Genomic DNA, 8,385 nt, shown 5'->3' with positions numbered 1-8,385 from the left:
ATGTATATATATATATATATATGTATATATATATATATATATATGTATATGTATATGTATATATATATATGTATATGTATATATGTATATATATATATATATATATATATATATATATATATATATATATATATATATATATATAGTTAACATGATATTATGATAAGTAAGAATCTCATTAGGTATTTTAACATGAGTTATATACATAAAAATGAGACTATTGAATTAAGAAACTCGAAAACGATATATATATATAACGATTATCGTTATAACAACGTCTTACTATATATATATGAATCATATTAAGATATTGATACACTATGTTTAATCATGATAAATGATAAGTAAACATGTCATTAAGTGTATTAACAATGAATTACATATGTAAAAACAATACTACTAACTTAATGATTTCGAAACGAGACATATATGTAACGATTATCGTTGTAACAACATTTAACTGTATATATATCATACTAAGATATATTAATATATCATAATATCATGATAATGTCATAATTTAACATCTCTTTAGATATAATAAATAATGGGTTAACAACATTTAACAAGATCGTTAACCTAAAGGTTTCAAAACAACACTTACATGTAACGACTAACGATGACTTAACGACTCAGTTAAAATGTATATACATGTAGTGTTTTAATATGTATTCATACACTTTTGAAAGACTTCAAGACACTTATCAAAGTACTTCTACTTAACAAAAATGCTTACAATTACATCCTCATTCATTTTCATCAACAATTCTACTCGTATGCACTCGTATTTGTACTCGTACAATACACAGCTTCTAAATGTATTTACTATTGGTATATACACTCCAATGATCAGCTCTTAGTAGCCCATGTGAGTCACCTAACCATGTGGGAACCATCATTTAACATCTAGCATGAAATATCTCACAAAATTACAAACTAATGGAGCCTATATGGAACCCCTAATCTCACGTGAATTGGAGTACTCACAAACACACTTTCATTTCAATTTTCTTGAATCAAATTACTCTCTCTCAAGTGTTCTTACATTGTTCTAAGTGTTCTTTATCATCTTCATCAAAATCTAGCTCAATCTAGTTCATAAATCCATCCATAAACCAAGTTACAAAACAACTACTCAAGAAAACACCAACAACACTTTCAAGTTTACTAGCTTATTTCCAATCTTACAAATCCATTTCAAGTGATCATCCAATCTCAAGAAATCTTTCTTATTTACATTAATATATCTTTCTAATGCAAGGTAATACTCATATTCAAACTTTGATTCAATTTCTATAACTTTAACAATCTTATTTCGAGTGGAAATCTTACTTGAACTTGTTTTCGTGTCATGATTCTACTTCAAGAACTTTCAAGCCATCTAAGGATCCTTTGAAGCTAGATCTATTTTTCTCATTTCCAGTAGGTTTATCCACAAAACCTTAGGTAGTAATGATGTTCATAACATCATTCGATTCATATATATAAAACTACCTTATTCGAAGGTTTAAACTTGTAATCACTAGAACATAGTTTAGTTAATTCTAAACTTGTTTGCAAATAAAAGTTAATTCTTCTAACTTGACTTTTAAAATCAACTAAACACATGTTCTATATCTATATGATATGCTAACTTAATGATTTAAAACCTGAAAACACGAAAAACACCGTAAAACTGGATATACGCCGTCGTAGTAACACCGCGGGCTGTTTTGGGTTAGTTAATTAAAAAATATGATAAAATTTGATTTAAAAGTTGTTCTTCTGGTAAAATGATTTCTCTTATGAAAATGAAACTATATCCAAAAATCATGGTTAAACTCAAAGTGGAAGTATGTTTTCCAAAATGGTCATCTAGACGTCGTTCTTTCGACTGAAATGACTACCTTTACAAAAATGACTTGTAACCTGTATTTCCGATTATAAACTTATACTTTTTCTGTTTAGATTCATAAACTTAAGTTCAATATGAAACCATAGCAACTTGAATCACTCAAAACGGATTTAAAACGAAGAAGTTATGGGTAAAACAAGATTGGATATTTTTGCTTGTTGTAACTAAGTGAAAATTGGTAACAAATCTATATTAATCATATCCTAGCTAACTCATATTGTATTATACATATATTCTAATATATTATGTAATCTTGGGATACCATAGACACGTATGCAAATGTTTTGACATATCATATCGACCCATGTATATATATTATTTGGAACAACCATAGACACTCTATATGCAGTAATGTCGGAGTTAGCTATACATGGTTGAGGTTGATTCCAAAAATATATATACTTTGAGTTGTGATCTAGCCTGAGACGTGTATACACTGGATCGTGGATTGATTCAAGATAATATATATCGATTTATTTCTGTACATCTAACTGTGGACAATTAGTTGTAGGTTACTAATGAGGGCAGCTGACTTAATAAACTTAAAACAGTAAAACGTATTAAAAATGTTGTAAATATATTTTGAACATACTTTGATATATATGTATATGTTTATTATAGGTTCGTGAATCGACCAGTGGCCAAGTCTTACTTCCCGACAAAGTAAAAATCTGTGAAAGTGAGTTATAGTCCCACTTTTAAAATCTAATATTTTGGGATAAGAATACATGCACTTTTATAAATGTTTTATGAAATAGACACAAGTAATCGAAACTACATTATATGGTTGAATGATCGAAGCCGAATATGCCCCTTTTTGCTTGGTAGCCTAAGAATTAGTAAACCGATCTACTAATTATATATATATATATATCGGAAATCCTAAAGATAGATCTATTGGGCCTAACGAACCCCATCCATGGTTGCGGATGCATTAGGACTTCGATGTTGTTTTATCATGTCTGATGGATGTCCCAGAATGATAGGGGATATTCTTATATGCATCTTGTTAATGTCGGTTACCAGGTGTTCACCATATGAATGATTTTTATGCATGCATGCTATTTAAAAGAAATGAATATATGAAATCTTATGGTCTATTAATACAAATTGATAAATATATAGGCTAAACCTATAACTAACCAACATTTTTGTTGATGTTTTAAGCATGTTTATTCTCAGGTAATTGTTAAGAGCTTCCGCTGTTGCATACTAAATTAAGGACAAGATTTGGAGTCCATGCTTGTATAATATTGTTTGAAAACTGCATTCGAAGACATATGTTGTTGTGTAATATTATTGTAAACCATTATGTAATGGTCGTGTGAATATGTTATACTTTTGATTATCATTTTTAAACCTTTAACGATAAATTAAAGGTTATGCTTTGTTTTAAAATCGAATGCAGTCTTTGAAAAACGTCTCATATAGAGGTCAAAACCTCGCAACGAAATCAATTAATATGGAACGTTTATAATCAATATGAATGGGACATTTCAGTTGGTATCCGAGCGTTGGTCTTAGAGAACCAGAAATTTGCATTAATGTGTCTTATCGAGTTTGTTAGGATACATTAGTGAGTCTGGACTTCGACCGTGTTTTCTTTAAAAACAATTGCTTAACAATTTTGTTGGAAACTACAAATTGTAACATGTAAATATTATGTGATATATTAATCTCTTAACATGTTTGATATTGTGTGATAGAAGTCTACCTCTAGTACAAATCCCATCGACTCACCTAATAATAATGAAGAGTCGAATATATTTTGGGAAGATTCACAAATTCTCGAAGAGGAACCGGAAGAGGAGGAACCAGAAGAAGAGGAACCGGAAGAGGAGGAACCGGAAGAAGAGGAACCGAAAGAAGAAGAGGTTCCGGAGGAAGAAATATTTATACCTACAGTAAATTGATTAACTAAAGGAAATCCTCAACCAACGGACCAAAGTTAAAAATGGTCAATGGTGCTTCCGCCGAGGAAGCAAAATATTGGGAAGATTACCAATTTTCCGATGAATCGGATCCCGATGATGATTCCGATGATGTTATAGAAATTACCTCGACCCAATTTAATAAAGCAAAAAAAAAAAATAATAAGGGAAAAAGTTTAAAAATAGATAAACCTGATTCCAACCCCGATGAGCTTTATATGTATCGGCAACCTCCGTATTTCCTAAATTGTAACAATAACCCGGGAACCTCTAAACCACCAGGTTTTTCTAAACCATTGTGGAAAACGACGGCTCGTATTAGAGGAACACCATATATCCCTAGAAAATTAGGAAAACGAACCAAGTCCGAAGAAGAAGAAACCAGTGATTCAGATTAGGGAGTTGTAATCATGTTGTGTATTATATGTATTGTAGTATGCTTGTACTTTTATGTTCTATGTAAAAATTGCTTGTATTATTTGTTAATTATCTTTTATGAATCTAATCATTGTCTATTTTACAGTATAAAAACAAAATGGACGTTATGGGTAGATAACCGAATATTTTAGAAGACCTACCAGAGGATATGATTGAGGAAATCTTGTCTAGAGTCGGTCAGAATTCATCAACACATTTAGTTATGGCAAAATTAACTTGTCAAACATTTGAAAGACTTTCCAGAAATGCCTTAGTTTACAAAAGGCTTTCTTTTGATAGGTGGGGTATATCGCATTGGGGAGACCGTAAGTTACGCCGTGTTTTCTTTAAAGCGTTAAATGTGGGGAACCCAAATGCAATTTTACGCTACGGGTTAAGAACCTATTTTGACTCAACATATCCCAACATAGGATTTCGTGAGTTAGAAAGAGCTTCTAACATGCAACATAAAGAAGCATGTTATACTTACGGGTTAGTGATGTTCGCTTCTCACCAAAGTGAGAAAAAGAACATCGGATTACAACTATTAAATGAAACATTCCCACAAGTGACAGATTCAGTAGTTGGGGTGAGAAACAAGGATTTTAGATTATTACGAGGCTGTTGGACATTACGAAACCCTCGTCCTTTTGACGACATTACAACATGCTGCCTAGCCAATGGTCATAATGGTTACTTTCCACAAGACCAAGGATGGGAAGTCGTCTTAGTAAAACCAGAATGCATGACTTGTTTCTGGACTTATGAATTACGTGTCTTTATTTCTTTTGCTGAACAACTTGCGTATTAACTAGAATTGCCTTTATAGCTGCCAAGTAGCAAAGATATTATGTGCTATATTTCATCCTATATGTATAATAGTGGTATTGTATGTTTGTAAAATATTGTATAAAACTTTGAATGCGAAATATTATTGTAATAAGTTTTTCATATAGAATCGTAGTAGTTGAATTGTATAATAGCTACTAAGTATGAACTTAACGGGTAGGTACTACCCGAATTAAAACTATAAAATGCTAATATGAAGAAAAAGCTTTTATAAATAAGTTCATATTATGCTACGAAATACTATTGACTACTCTTAAATTCTATATGATTAACTCAATTCTTTTGGCTATTTTTGAAGGAAATGGCACCGACAACTCATCAGAACTTGAACATGAGTGAGGAAGACTTCCATGTTTTCCTTACTGTGAACATAGCCGCAGTGCAGGCCACAATGCAAAAATAACAACAATAACTCTGGTTCTAGCTGTGGGACAAATTCCACAAGAAATCGTGTAGGATGTTCCTACAAAGAATTCACTGCCTGTAAACCTTTGGAATTTGATGGAACTGAGGGTCCAATTGGATTGAAATGGTGGACCGAAAAGGTTGAATAAGTGTTTGCCATAAGTAAATGTACTGAAGAAGACAAAGTAAAGTACGCTACGCATACCTTCACAGGTACGGCGCTAACATGGTGGAATACCTATCTCGAGCAGGTAGGACAAGATTGTAGCGACCCGACAAAATCGTCATTGATGGCGCCATCTACTTAGGTCCCGTTACGTGGACATAAGTCTTTAAAACAACGTTTGGCCAAAAGTATGTCGCATTCATATCAAAAGTAAAGATGTTTCAAGGTTTACAAAGTAGTTCGACAACTAGTTACATAACAGAGTTTAAAGTTCAATTGAAACATATGTGATAGGTCAGATCATGTTGAGATTGAGAGAAATGATAAGATAGAGTGAGATTCGGTATGTAGGAAGAAGACTCGGTATGAGAGAGAATTGGTAAAATTACATTCCACAGCTTCTAGAACTCAATTACAATACAATGGCTATCTAATTAGGACTACTTAGGTTCCTTATATAGCCCTCTTCTAAGGAACCTTCATTTAAGCTTAATTCACATTAACACTATACAACTTTGGGGTCCTAACAATCTCCCCCTTAGTGTTAAATGTGAACTTTACAATATAATCCTATCGAAAACATCTAAAGGAACTTTGTTCCTCTGAAGTGAACTTTAGATTTGAATCCCTTGAGATTCTCATATTTTCGTATATTCACTCTTGTTTTGAGATGACTTTTCAATCTTGTGAGAATGTACTTGACAATCTCATTATCTTCAGTTGAATAGCAGTTATTGATCAGTCTCCATCTCATGTATTTGAAAGCGTACATCAACGTTCCCTCTGAGTATCTTCTGAAATCTGAGACTCTGATGAAGATCTCTGCATAGTGAGAATTGGCAAATGCAAACCCATATGGACAGTCGCTCACTTCAAGTAAGGACATGTATCTTAGCTCTTTAATCACTTGATTTGGCGGTTTAATTCCGAGCTTTTTGTGTCCAGATTCCAATCCCATTTGAAAATCATGAACAGACATCCATCTCATCGAATCAAGAATAAACCTGTAGACTGCCTTCATTGCAGTAGCATGATAAGTTGTTGCAGATTCATTCAAGTTAATCAAATAATTGTAAATGAAAATAATGTCGTCCATCTTCAGTTTATCAAAATCCGCTTCTGAAAAATGATAATCCTCATCATCCATTCTTGTAACTTGAAATAATGGCATCTTCACTTCATCCTTATTAATCATCAAAATCTTATTTATGCTTTTGATCTCTGAATTCCGCTGAATTTGAAGTTTCTCTTCATTCTTCAATTTGAATTTATTGCGAACACTCAGATAAGCTTTGAGATATCCTGGCTTCTTATGATATTTCCATGCACCCTGAACACTCATTGATGCAGAAAGAACAAGATCAGAATCACCATAGATTCTATACGCTTGTTGTTCAATGAATGGTGAACGAAGAATCTTTTTCTCTTCATCCTCACTTAGTTGGTAATCATCATCACGCTCAAGAACAATCTCTGCAGTTTGAAATGGAACATTCAAATTAGGAGGGGTTGTAGTATCTTTTTTGCCATTAGAGAAAATCTCCTTTTCGAAGTGTATTCCAAATTCATCAGTTGGAGATGTCAAGTTAACAAATTGATGATTATTGAATTCATTGGCGACACTCGATGACCCCTTCAAAATATCTTCAATGTTGTCAAAGTTTTGATTGTTCTCTTGAGATGACTTATTCTCTGATTGATCAGCTGTATCCATAATCATTAACATCCCTGAGTCACCCTCTCTCTGACTTTCTAATTCATCTAAAAAACTTTCACACTGGATTTCCTCAATTTCATCACTACCGGAATCAGATATATCAACAACATCTTTATCCTTCTGTTGACTAGATGTACCAGCTTCATAACCACTCGACCGATGACCACTTTGTCTATTCTCCCCCTCATGAAGATTGTCGGGATCGAAATCATCATGATCAGGCATGTGAATTGGTCCAGGTGACTTGCATGGAGAGAAAGGATACACTATCCTTGCTTGCTCAAGATAAATCATCATAGTCTCGCGAACTTCATCAAGATCAGTCCGTTTAGCAAACTCAGCAAGATATAGCTCCTCCACCTCATTGTCAGAGAGATACTATAATCCATATCTATTTGAAATCCGAGAAGGTGACCTAGTTGGTGAAACTACGATGTAACCATGAACAAAAGCAGCATCAGCAGCATCTGTTGAAGGCGATGTCGATGGAAGTGTTTGAGTTGCCGTGAGGGCAGGTAAGGATGATTGTGCGGTATTATTCTTATATGTAGGGCTGTACATACTACTAGTCAGATTCATGATATCCCCTTCTGATGGAGGTTGGGTAATAACCGGAGTTGTCACCGGCGAAGTTTCTTTCGAAGCATCCGCCTCCATGACTTTAGTCTCATGGGACTCTGACAGAGTAGCAGAACTACCCGTCGGTTTAGCTCTCACAGAGATATTGCTATCTCTGACTCCTAAAATCATTGATATACCATGAGGTGGCACATCTCTTTCAGTTAAAGACTCTTCCTCCAGACCCTGAGATTCAGAATCCAGAAGAGAAGTGGTTTGATCCAATGGATCACTTTCATGAACCAAGGGATCAGTCTGCTGGAAGTCTGATAAATATCCAGAAGGATTGTCATGTTGACTCGTTTCCATGGGACGCGGCAGATCTCCCTCATTAAGATAAGCCGGACCTCTAGACCCTGTTGTACGTTGAGGCACAGGAGGATTTCCA

The sequence above is a fragment of the Rutidosis leptorrhynchoides genome, chromosome 9 (genome assembly GCF_046630445.1).
Source record: "Rutidosis leptorrhynchoides isolate AG116_Rl617_1_P2 chromosome 9, CSIRO_AGI_Rlap_v1, whole genome shotgun sequence".
Taxonomy (NCBI): Eukaryota; Viridiplantae; Streptophyta; class Magnoliopsida; order Asterales; family Asteraceae; genus Rutidosis; species Rutidosis leptorrhynchoides.
Note: the sequence above shows the minus strand (reverse complement) of the source record.